The sequence below is a fragment of the Semicossyphus pulcher genome, unplaced genomic scaffold (genome assembly GCF_022749685.1).
Source record: "Semicossyphus pulcher isolate SPU_LCO1_2020_fin unplaced genomic scaffold, fSemPul1.0.p SCAF_13, whole genome shotgun sequence".
NCBI lineage: Eukaryota > Metazoa > Chordata > Actinopteri > Labriformes > Labridae > Semicossyphus > Semicossyphus pulcher.
Genome location: NW_027211637.1, coordinates 3,100,584 through 3,112,986, shown reverse-complemented (window position 1 = coordinate 3,112,986; position 12,403 = coordinate 3,100,584). Strand labels below are relative to the sequence as shown.

General features: G+C 43.1%; 1 protein-coding gene across 3 annotated transcripts in view; it reads right to left on the bottom strand.

Moving 5' to 3' along the window:
- The window catches only part of LOC138590427 (paired box protein Pax-7-like), a 56,901-nt gene that overhangs the window by 29,897 nt on the left and 14,601 nt on the right, over positions 1-12,403 (bottom strand). The gene's annotated exons all lie outside the window — the stretch shown is intronic.

The following is a 12,403-nucleotide window of genomic DNA, read 5'->3' as shown; positions in this document are numbered from 1 at the left end:
ATTTATTGTGCAGCTGATTTCTCTCACACACAATGTGTCCACGCTGCTGTTCAGGAGGAGCAGGCGGAGATTATCTGATGCATGCAGATATTTATTTCAAACCAGGCTGCACACACCGGAGGAAAACAGAGCAGACGTCATGTGTGATGTTTTCATGATTCCCAGATTATTTAAAGGCTACATAACTGGATATATATAATATGTTTATTAGCTCAAATCTGAACTCAATGAAGCTGACTAAATGTATCCAAATATGAAGCTTAAATACAGTTTTTTTCACCCTATACTTTTGAACTTACAGAAAAGGTCACTGAGAGTGCAGCTGGATTCATCTGCAAAACACCTGAGAGTCTTTCACCACCGCAGCTGTGCAAAGTCTGAATTTAATGGTATTAAAATATAATATTTATATGTTCAACTTGAATCTTAAATCTTTAAAGTCATAATCTCAAAGATTTTCATGTAAATAAATGTCTGTTTAGTCTCTGAATGAGGTAACACAATGGTGATTGAGCCTATGGCCCACTGATGGAAGCCTTTGTATTTGCAGTATATAGTAGTATTATGGACTTTGTGTCTCACAAGCGGCGCCCAGTTAGTGACGCGTTTTCCATCAGCCAGCAGTGGTTGGTCTGCCAGAGAAGGTAGGCGGAGCTAAGCGGCTGCTTTTCCGCTCTCTGCAAGTGTTGCGAGTAAACAGTAATCTACTATGGCTGAACAAACAAAGAAAAGATGGATGACTACAGATACAACTTCAACAAGAAGTGAAAATCCAAAGAAGAAGAAACAAACTCGACGCTCAGATGAAGCAAACAGTCTGAAAAGGAAAGCGACCGTCAGCCAGGAAAATCAAGAGTTACAACCGGAGCCGACCGTGGACGCCACACATGCAGCACTGTCTGGATATCTGGGAAGTGTGCTCCCACAATTATCGTTTATTGCCATAGTTAGCGCCAAAGAGAACGAAACTGAGATCTTCACGATGAAACTTTAACGTCCTAACGAGGTGGATGATGAACTGCTTATCCAGGATTCACTTTTGCTCACTTGCATTTTTATTGACACTTAAAAACAACAACATTAGTTTAAAAATAACTTTTTCTGTCATGTTGCAGGAACATATTTATATTTGAGAAAATCACAGAATCGATTACAAACCGATTTATTGGTGACTGTTTCGTCTGTATGTTTCCTTGTTCTGTTTGTCCCTTTTCCCCTTCTGTTGTCTCAACTCTGCAGCTGATTGTGATAAAATAACGAGGTACACCTGGACTGCTGTGGTTTTGTGCCTCTCAGACAGGGATGTTGTGTTGTTGATTTTGTTGGTTTGATTGGTTGTTTGTGTGTCCTTTAATAAATGTATTAAGTGTTATTTTTGGGTCAGATTGTGAAAAGTTGTTGGGGACGCCTTAGAGCTGGGTGTAACAGTGACACGTTCTTTTTAGTGGTGTGGATTTCCTCCACAGAGTGAAATGATTTGGCGACGTCTCACCTGCTGGCGAGCTTTAAAGGTGTTTTTTGTATTGACAGGAGAGAATGAAAACTGAGACAGAACGCTGCCAACAGACCACAAGACAAATTAAATCCCTCCTGGTGCCCAGAGGTCAGAAACACAAACCAAGGTGCTGCAACAAACATGTTCAGTTTGGGGATTTCAGGCCGTGTTGTTCTTCTCTCTGTCTGAGCGTTCGCTTGTAGGAAGGACTAAATTTAAAAGCTTTATTATGCAAAACAATTAAAGCACTCTGCTCAAAAGCCAATTATTACCAGGGTGGCAGCAGGAAACAGTTCCAAGCTGTTGCAAGAGTTTGATCGACTGGCCATATTGTATAAAATCATCCATCATCTGTACAAGGGGTCGTCATCTGAACGTAAAGGTCATCGTGGATCACGAGCTGATGCTGTTACCTTTATGCTTGAAAAAGTCTCCGTGTGACTCGTGTCTAGGAAACACGAGAGAGCTAATGACCCTGTTTGCATGTTGCTTTTGTCCTGTAACACTGTGCGTGTATAATTAATGATGTCACAGTCTGACAACACTTTCGATCGATCTCACAGCGTGTAGGAACCTGCAGGACTTCATTCACAGAGCACACAGCTGAAGGCTTTTAACAGATCAGGTGTTCGGGTCTGTGTGGACAGTAAAGGTCTTTAATGCAGCAGAGGTTGCAAATGTGCACGTCTGTATTTTATATGTGCATTAAAGACGGTGGCTAGGACACACATGCATCCAGAGTTTATTGTTTTGTTTGTGTGACTGCGTTCATTGTTTGCACAACTTCATCGTGTGCAGAGAGGTAAGAAAAAAAGACCCATCAAACTGGCTTAGACAACTACAGGGTCGGCTCTGTAGTTTAATTAAACAAGGAATTATGGGATTAGTGTGCGGCTCCCATTACAGGCCACTGGAAGAGTCTCAGGGAGAATATCTTTTTGTATTCCCCCTGGCTGCCCCCCCCTTTGAAAGCTCCTGCTAGAGAATTCTCACCGGATTACATGTGGCCGCAGGACATGCTGCTGCATTAATTAAATCAATTCTTTCACCATTTAGTCCCTGCAAAGATTGTTTTCCTAAAAACCAAGGTAGAACAAACATATATTTTTATACACATGCACATCTTTAGAGAAAGCCTCCGCATACAGTACATGTGTTGTTTGTTGCTGGTAGGCTGGGGGAGGGATCGGGGGGGTTGCTGCAAAGCAATTTGGCACTAACTCGGCGTGACAACACTTGAGGCCGCTGCAGTGGGCTGGGATCACTTTCCAAAAGGCACCTCGAGTCCTGCGGGTGCTGCTGCGCCGGGATGGACTGTTTGTTTTCCCTCCACATGCTGCTGGGTTTAGGGGAGGAGAGGGGCAGAGGTGGGAGAGAGGGAGGGACGGGGGAGGAAACGAGGCTCCCTCTCTCACAGTATTTTCTCTCTGTGACTCTTCTTCTCTTCTCTGTGAGCTGACACGGTGTGGGTTTGGGGAAAATGGCCGAAAGGCTTGCTATTTTTTGTTTGGCTATTTCTATTTAATTTGAAACACCGAGCCAGTCGCCTTATTTTCCCCTCCAGAGTTTTAGGAGTGGTGTTAGCTGTTAGCATTCACAGCACAGAAGTTAGATCATGTGTACATCAAGTCTGAAACAGCTGCAGCTTCTTTAAGCTCTAAAATATGTGTTGATGCAACATTCTGTATTAATCTGTTTTATGTTCTAACTCAGCCTTCAACCAGACCATCTCGGAAAACATTATTGCTTCACTTTGTGCAGCTGTTTATCAGCTTTTCACTTCAGTCTGCTATGAGCATCTTAACGTGACACCTGCAGTATTTAGTTCTTCATTTGTGGTGAGAGACCAAATTCAGCAACTAAATAAAGATTCTGAGAATCAACACAGTTTGTGGAGTCCTTTTTTATTTGAAGTAATAATCTCAAAGATTAATCCAGAGTGCAGCTGGATTCATCTGCAAAAGACCTTGGAGTCTTTCACCTCCACAGCTGTTCAAAGTACTTATTTAAAACTGTTTTTAATTGATTGTAAAATAATTTAACAGTATTATAATGTAATATTTATAATGTAATATTTATATGTTCAACTTGAATCTTAAATCTTTAAAGATGTAATCCCAAAGATTTCCATGTAGATAAATGTCTGTTAAGTCTCTATCTGTCACCGAATGAGGAAACACAATGAGCCTATGGCCCACTGATGAAAGCCTTTGCATTTGCAGTATATAGTATTATTGCAGACTGGCTGTCTGTGGAGACTTTCACAGAAAAAATCCCAAGCTGCGCCCAGTTAGTGACGCGTTTTCCATCAGCCAGCAGTGGTTGGTCTGCCAGAGAGGGTAGGCGGAGCTAAGCGGCTGCTTTTCCGCTCTCTGCAAGTGTTGCGAGTAAACAGTAATCTACTATGGCTGAACAAACAAAGAAAAGATGGATGACTACAGATACAACTTCAACAAGAAGTGAAAATCCAAAGAAGAAGAAACAAACTCGACGCTCAGATGAAGCAAACAGTCTGAAAAGGAAAGCGACCGTCAGCCAGGAAAATCAAGAGTTACAACTGGAGCCGACCGTGGACGCCACACATGCAGCACTGTCTGGATATCTGGGAAGTGTGCTCCTGCAATTACCGTTTATCGCCATAGGTGGCGCCAAAGAGAACAAAACTGAGATCTTTGAGATGAAACTTTAAGTAGATAATTCTGTTATAGAGATGTAACTTTTCATGTAAATGTACATTCTGGTTTTATCTGTCCAGGTTTGGAAGTTTCCCTCCATCTCTGTCTCCTAATGATGGTGATTTGAAGATTGTTGCACTCACAGCATTAAAATATGTGATCTGTGGTCTTTTCAGAGAGTCTCCCTATTACTCTGAATAATCCAAAGACTTCACTATTATCAGCATTTATCGGAGCTACTACTTCTATGAATAAATATAGTCTCAATGAGTTTCAGACACAAAGTGCCACAACTGTCTGCAGGACAAGACACCAGTGAATCAGAATATTTAACACATTGTACCATGACTACAGACACATATTTCTGACTGGTTCAAAGATGTCCGTTAAAGAAAGTTTCATCAGTTAGGTCGATAGTTTGAAAAAGACGTGCAGTTGTTTCCGATGTTCTCAGGAGAACCGCAGGCCGGTGCTCTAGTCTCAACCTTCTCCTGCAAACAAGCTAAACAGAGAAAATGGCATCCCAAAATATGCGTCTGGAGGATGTTATGGAAGAGGATGCATCTAACAGTGTTTTGGCTGACTGAATATTCAGAAATGCAGCAATGCATCATGGTACATGTAGGTGCTGCAGGCTCAGCTCTGCATGCAAGGCTCGCTTTAACACTGATTAAACATCCAGACAAAAAGTGGAGACAATGTGACCTCACAGCTGTTTGACTGTTATATAATAAGGTAACATCTGATCACAGAAGCAGAAGCAGACACTCTGAGAAAGCTTACAGTTTCAGCTTCAAGAAGAAGCCCTACAGGCAGCTCCAACACGAGCACCAGGACCCGTGTGTATGTCTGTGTCCTGGCATTAAAATTCCATTTGCCCTTGAATAAAATGTGTCTGCCTTTAAGTTCGCCTTTGCAGAGCAGCGACTTTACAAAAAGTGGGTCATCTGAGGGAGGATTTGAAAAGCAGAGCTGAGAGCCGGAGCTCACAATGATTGGACATGTAAATGAAAGTGCACGTCACGGCGCAGTGTCGCCGGCAGTGTCCGAGCAGCAGCCGCGCTGACAACCTGAACGGCACTGGAGGTTTTTTGTGGTTTTGCACGCTTGCAGCAGCTCCACGCTCGCTTTGGACGGCAGCACAATACGGATCCCCGGGATGGAGGAGAATAAAGTTTGACAGGCCGGTGGATCAGGAGGGTCAGCTCCTCTCTCCAGCTGATAATGGAAAGCAGAGATTATGCTAATGAGACAGACGCCTAGAGCCGATAGAGGGGCTAAACCTGGACTTCATCTTTGTCTCCACCAGATCCCTCAATTGGCATGCTATGTCTTATCACAGTGCAGCTCCTCGCACACACTCGCAGGGTTTGCAAATGTGCTGCAGTATAAATAACAAACTGTACACTTTGCATGCTCACAGCAGCCTCGTTTTGTTACACGGTGAATAAGATTAGAAGAGAGGCAAGTGTGTGCTTTTATTTTGTTATCAGATCAGTGGCAGCAACCGCAAACACACACACACACACACACACACACACACACACACACACACACACACACGCACACACACACATGCACTGCCTTCCTCTAAAAAAACAAATCTAATTAAACAATTACAGCCCGTTTCCATCCAAAGCCATTGAATATTCATTGTTGCAGTAAAATGGGAGATTCTAATTACTTAATAATGATGGCTGTAATTCCGTCTTCCTGTTGTATCGAGGCTGATTTATCACCAAATTAAAACCCAATTATGTTTCACAGAACGTGCGCTCAGATCAGAGTGTGTGTGCTGCGTCCCTCTGAGCCCACAGCCTTTAAATGCTGCTTTTATTCCACTTTGACTCTAAAGAAGAATTAACATGAGTGTTTGATTGTGATGACACGAGTGTGTCGGCTGTGAATGCATCACTGCAGGAAACTAGTTATTGGTGGGCAGCATTGGTAATGGTTTCTTTAACTACAGGTGTGCTACACTGTGTGAATCAGTGATGCAAAATATTCAGAGCGACATGTTTAACTGTACAAAGAAACTCCTACAAGTTTGGAGGGTTTGTTCTTTTAGTGGAAAGATGTTTGACGTGTTCATTTTGGCAGCTGTTTTAGATCTAGACTAGTTTTCGTCGACGACAGCTCAAAACATCTCGATCGCTTCTCATTGAATCAGTCTGACAGAAGCGGACGGCCGGTGATCGCTCCTGTTTGTGCAGAAGAGTCCATAACCACCAGAGAAAGTTCACAACCACCTTCATGACACCTGTTATCTCTAACTGGTGACGGAGGCTTTAAAATATCATCGATTTTAAATGTCCGACAGCCGACACTGACAGTTTAGTCCCGTCTCGTCTCGTTAACGAAAACAAAACAAACTTCTCGTCAGAGTTTTTATTATCAAAGATCTGTTTTTAGCTCGTCAGCGTCTCGTCTTCGGCGTGGAAAATCAGCGAAACAAGAATGTTTGAAGAAGTTTGTCTACTTGATTTTTATTGACGTCATTATATTAACATTGTGTTATTTTAGAGAAAGTCAGTTTCCTTTTGGAGACAGATAAACTTCAGACATTATTGGGTGTAGTATTGTTTTTAATGTTCTGGAACCTCTCAGTTCATTTCTTTATTTCTTAAAGGGGCGTTTTCAACAGGCACAGACATGAATGCCTTAATACAACAACCAATCAGAGCAATGAAAAGTGTGACGTAGCGGTCGGGCTGCTCGGCGAAGGAGCCAGATCCAACATTTGTACTTTAAGTGTACTTTATGTGAACTACTGTATTGCCTAATACTGACTTAATAGTGGATTGAGAAGCTGTTTTTTATGAAGAGGCCTCACCTGGAGCGCCAATTTAGCTCAGCGGTTAATTCGTGCATCCCATGTGTCGAGGCTATCGCCCTCAATGCGCCGGCCCATGTTCCAACTCCCACCCTCGGCCCTTTGCTGCGTGTCGTCCCCCATTCTCTCTTCCACTATTTCAGACACTGTCCGCGCTCCTGTCACTCAATAAAAGCAGAAAAATAAGAAAAGAAAAGGCCACACCTTCGTGTAAAACTGCCCCAAACTAGAAAAACCTTTCTGCTCTTTGGCAGGTTCTCCAACCTGCACTCCCTGAATGAACCACACTCTGTTTTGTTGTGTGTTTGCAGGAGCGTCTCGCACAGTCAGGATGCTTAAACCTGAGTTCATTAGCTGCTCAACAGACAGACGACAGACGTCTCGTGCAGACTGAACAGCGAGCTGGAGAATACCAACAACACTGTTTCCGGGTTTTACGAAGACATGAGGACAAAGAGTGACAGAGCTCTGGAGAGCTGCATGAAACTAATTATGGGTCATTTTGAAAATCATATTAGTTCCAGTATAATTACACTCAGGATCTGCTTTCAGTGTCTCTCCACAGGCTGTGACCAGTCGAACAGAAAACACTGGCTCAACAAATGATGAATTTATTAGTGCAGAGCCATGTCCTGTCGGTGCTTCAGTTTGCTCTGCAGCTGTTGTGTTTGTGTGTTTGAGATGTAAAGAAGGAGAAAGTGTTTTTAAGTGTCGCTGCCTCTGATAAGAATCTCTTTCTGCTCCGCCTGAGGGCAGATTTAACCCACCTGCCTGCTCTGCTCGCTGCAGACACTCTGCGCTTTCACACCACGACGGCCTGATACACTCCTCACTTCAACTTCCCTCAACTGTCGAGTCAGTTTTTTAGAGTCCAGAATCAACAGATTCCGGCAGAGATGAGTTTGTCCTGTGTTTGTTCACTTTTTCACTCTTTATCTGCATTAAAGGAGCAGCTCTCCCTGGGAAAAAGCCACTGTCAGTCAAAGCTGGTGTTCTCTGTAATCAACAGAAGCAATAATATTTGAAAATGGCGCCATAGCTGTGGAGAAACTTGTACAAACAACTCGTGGTTTCGCCCATTCTACATTCCTACAACACCCAGCGTGCATTGCGCCCCTCACTCTGAAAGGATCGGCCCAGCGAGAGACGCTGGAGTGAAGTACTCCCGTTTCTCTGCAGGCACTGGCTCAGAGCGGGGCAGAATCCAAAATACGTCAAGAATATACCGCTGGATCGTCTTCAACCTGAAATCTTCAGCTCTGCAGTCTACATTTCAAACCTGACGATTTTGAACGAGACATGACATCAGAGGCGAGCATCCTAGAATGAGGAAGTGTAGTTTAGCAAGCTCCCTGACCTTTTAGCAAGCTCCCAGGGCCCACTGGAGAAGCAGATAGCGTCCTCCAAAGGCTCAGAGCCATAATGGAATTAGCTCCCCATAATAGCATGATAGGACTGAGGTTGAAAATCAGCGAACTGGCCCTTTAAGCACCATAAAACATGTAACATTTTGCTGCAACATTCATTATTCTGTGACTTGCAGATTTGTTCATTAAACGTTTCCCATGAACCTTTATAAAAACCTTTTCCGGTGTCATTACGCTTCAAATATAGATTCTGTTTAAGAGGCTGACGTAGCCACAGTGATGGTTTCTGTTCAGAAGCCTTAAGTTTGACATTTCGTCCGTCGCCATCTTGTTTTTCTGGAGCCAGAAGGGATCATATTCGGACAAGCAGGAGGATATGCATTGCTCTATCTTCTGTGCTTTTGGAGAGGTGTTGTAGGTGCTGCAGCTGTATCTAGCAACTCATCAATCACAGGTAGCTCTGCGCTAAAGCATCCCCAACTTAATGGTCTATGTGACTCTAACTGGGAGCGTCATTGACTAAATGAACATCACGCTCTGTTGAAGAAGATTTGAAACGAGAGATGGAGACCATAAAGTCATCAGGAAAATGTCCCAATCAAGTTAGAGGTAGCCTCATTTCTTATCTGCATCCATACAGTCAGACCTTTTGCAATAGTGAGATGCCAAATGTTAGATACAGTTTGAGTCTTACAGAGAATAGAAAAACTATTGCACCAGCTGCATCAATCATTTACACTCTTGCTTTTACACTGCTGATGGGAAAATTCAAAAATATCATGTGAGTTTGAAACTAAGTTAAAACAGAGATAACTGAGCAGAGATAATAAACCAAAAGCTGCCTGATTGGACAGATCGTGTGTGAATGCACACTTTAATCAACATGCTTCAGTCACTTATTCCTTCAAATATATTTAACTTTGGTCTTTACATTTACAAACAGGCCACATGAAAGAGAGGGTGCAATCTCCCAGCAGCAGGACAACACTCACAGGCTCCACTCTGCCCGTCCTCAGCAGCTGAGCAGCTTTGGCTGCAGGCATGTGAATGGACGAGCACAGAGAGGAGCAGAGAGGTGCTGCTGCCCGCGGCTCTTTCACCCGGCTCGTCTTTGGCTCTGAAGGCTCTTTGGACGCCTCTTTCTGCTCAGCTGCCTCACTGACAAAGTGGGCTCACCTTAAACAACGGAGGCCCCGGAGCCTCCCAGGGCCTTTCAGGGCCAATAGAGGCAGCACCTCAGGGGGGCCGCGGGCATGAAAGAGCACAAGCAGCCCCGCCGCACTCTGCAGGACTTCAGTAAACACTTCCAGACTGAGTCACTGAAGCTGAGCAGCCGAGCAAAGTGCCGCCTGCATATTTAAGAATTAAAGAGGTCAAATGGTGCCGAGGCATGAAACGGAGCGGATAGATGGGGGAGGAGGCAGAGCAGGAGCCTGTTTTATAGGTATCGCTACATTTTAACATATTACGTATTAAACATTCCTGCAGCATTTATCAGCTAAATCAAAATAAAGAAGCTAAACGATGCAGAGAGAGAAAAGATAAGTTCAGCAGGAGTGCACCTGCACATGTCTGCAAAGTTAGATTTGTTTTAGTAGAAATACACCTCATGCAAGTGCAAATCTCTCAACTTTTAAGTCTTCTATAAAAATGGGAATTTAACTGAATCCATACAAACTCTACAAAATGTTTTCAACAGATAAACTACTCTCAGATGCTCCTGAAGGTTTTTATTCAATAAATCTGCAATTTGTAACACAGCTTAGTGAAATATCAGCAGCAGGTTTGTTTCGTTTCTGCAGCAGTTGCATGTTTTTCATTTGACTTGCAGATTTTCATGCCTGCACCAACAATACAGGGCCTGGAATTGAAGGTCTGAACACTCGACTAATTGAGGCCGAAGCCAAAAGTTTTAAAAATTATTCAAAGGACACAAAAGAAAGTGAAATAAAATCTGCCAGTTGGCACCGGGAGCCACTCCGTCAACAAAAGGCCTCATATTCAAACCCAAGTGGGCAAAACTGAGCTGCAGCCGAGACCAGCGCCGCGCCGCCGCTGCCTCTGCAACACGCTCCCATTCACACGCCGCAGCATTGTTCCCGCCTTTGTTCCAATACAGCTCCGACACAATGGTATTTAGTCACAACAAATGCTGCAAAAGTGTATAGTAAGCAGCAGGAGTGGAGTGTGTGTGCAACGTAGGCAGTTTTACAATGATGAGTAAAATATTTGCCAACAGATTTAGGAACTCCTCAGACTTTCTGTGCTGCAGAAAATGAACTTTTGTTGTTTCACTTTAAAAAGGAGACTTCGCTGCAGCCACAAACATGTGGTCTCACAGAGGAGCAGCTACAGTGCACTCGCTCAGTAAACGCTACATAAAACTGGCACTGAACTCAATCCAGCCCACACAAAGATGCTGGCTTTATCGGAGCATTATGTCTTAGCAAACTGCTATTAATGCAAAGTCTTTATCTTCTTTCCTCCCCGGGCTCTGGCATGCATGTGTCTTTATTTAGTAGATAAAAAATAGCCATAAACAAAAAATTGCCGACTGTCAATATACAAACAGTGATAAAGATTAGAGCTGGGAGCAAATATAATAATAAGAGGCCCTCTTAAGATATACTCGACACAGCAAAGCCCTCAGTGGACAGCTGCAGGCTTAGAGGAAGCAATCGCCGAAAGTTTTAAAGGGAAATAGAATAATCTTATTTTGGAAGAAAGTAGATTAACAATCAGAGCAGCTAAAGGAAAATGATTTGTGCTTGTTGACTCTCTTTTACAGATCCTGGTTAAAAAGTGGTGAAATGCACTCTGATATGTTTGTAAGAGATGGAGGATAGGTGAGCTCTTCATCCGCTGAGCGTCACTCCAGAGGGGGAGTAAAATCCTCCTGCTGATGTCACTTCTCATGACAGCCTGGGCCTCCTCTCTCCTTTTAAGGGCCTCTGATATATATGGCATAAACTCAGCATCATATGGACATAAACCCGTCTATGTGTAGACGTAAAGGGAAGTGTATTTAGTGTTATTTCAAATCATTCTTCCTGCACGATTAGACGTAGCTGCTAAAACACACTGCACTGTTAAAGCAGGGAATGTCATCGATTGTTAGAATTTCAAAATAAAGCTCAATATTGTTCTGGTTGGTTATTGTGACAAAAAAACACTATTTTTAAGCATTCAATACTTCTAACATGCATATTAGAGGATTTTGCAGCAGTGAAACGAACCAAACGAAGTTGCTCATCGTGACTTCATCTTTGTGAGTTTTTAACACTTTGTGGAGAATTAAAAGATAGATGATCAAAGCTCTCACTGAGGTATTAGATTTGTAATTTATGCCAGCACTATACAGCTGTTTACACCCTTTACTGCACGCCACTCTCGCCGTCTCGGCCTTCTCTTTTCTATATTTTTAGAGGATAATATCAAATAAAGGAATAAATGAAATAATCTAAATAAAGAGTTAATTTTGGGGGAAAAGTCTCAGTTGTTTCCTAAAACAGCAGCTCACTGTAGTTTCAAACAAACGGAAGAAAACTGTGCAATTGCAGGGGACTATTTTCCGCTGCGGAATCACGTTGTGTTCTCTAGTGAGTACTTGTGGCCGCAGGACGGTGTGCAGACGTTTTTTGGACAACCAGAACCATCGCATAGTCCGCAGCAGTAGCCCAATTCTGCAGGAAAACGGCAGACCTGGCAACCCTGTCATTTTTACTATATATAATATTTCCCAGACTGTTGATGACCCACCATGATTCTGAAATGAAATTCATGTTTGTCAATTCCATTATGCAAACTCATAAATCTGACCTAACAAATTTTTATTTATTTTTTTTCATTTTCGATATTTCATCGTTACGTAGCGCGTGCTCCATCTCGCTGCGAGGACGAAGTAGAAGGGTAAACAATGTCGGCCGCACGAGAGCGCGAAAGATTTTGTAAACACGAGTCGGGTGCTGAGAAAATCATTTTAAAAAAGGACGAATTTAATAAGTCACTGCGAGGATCGCTGGATACACCTGTC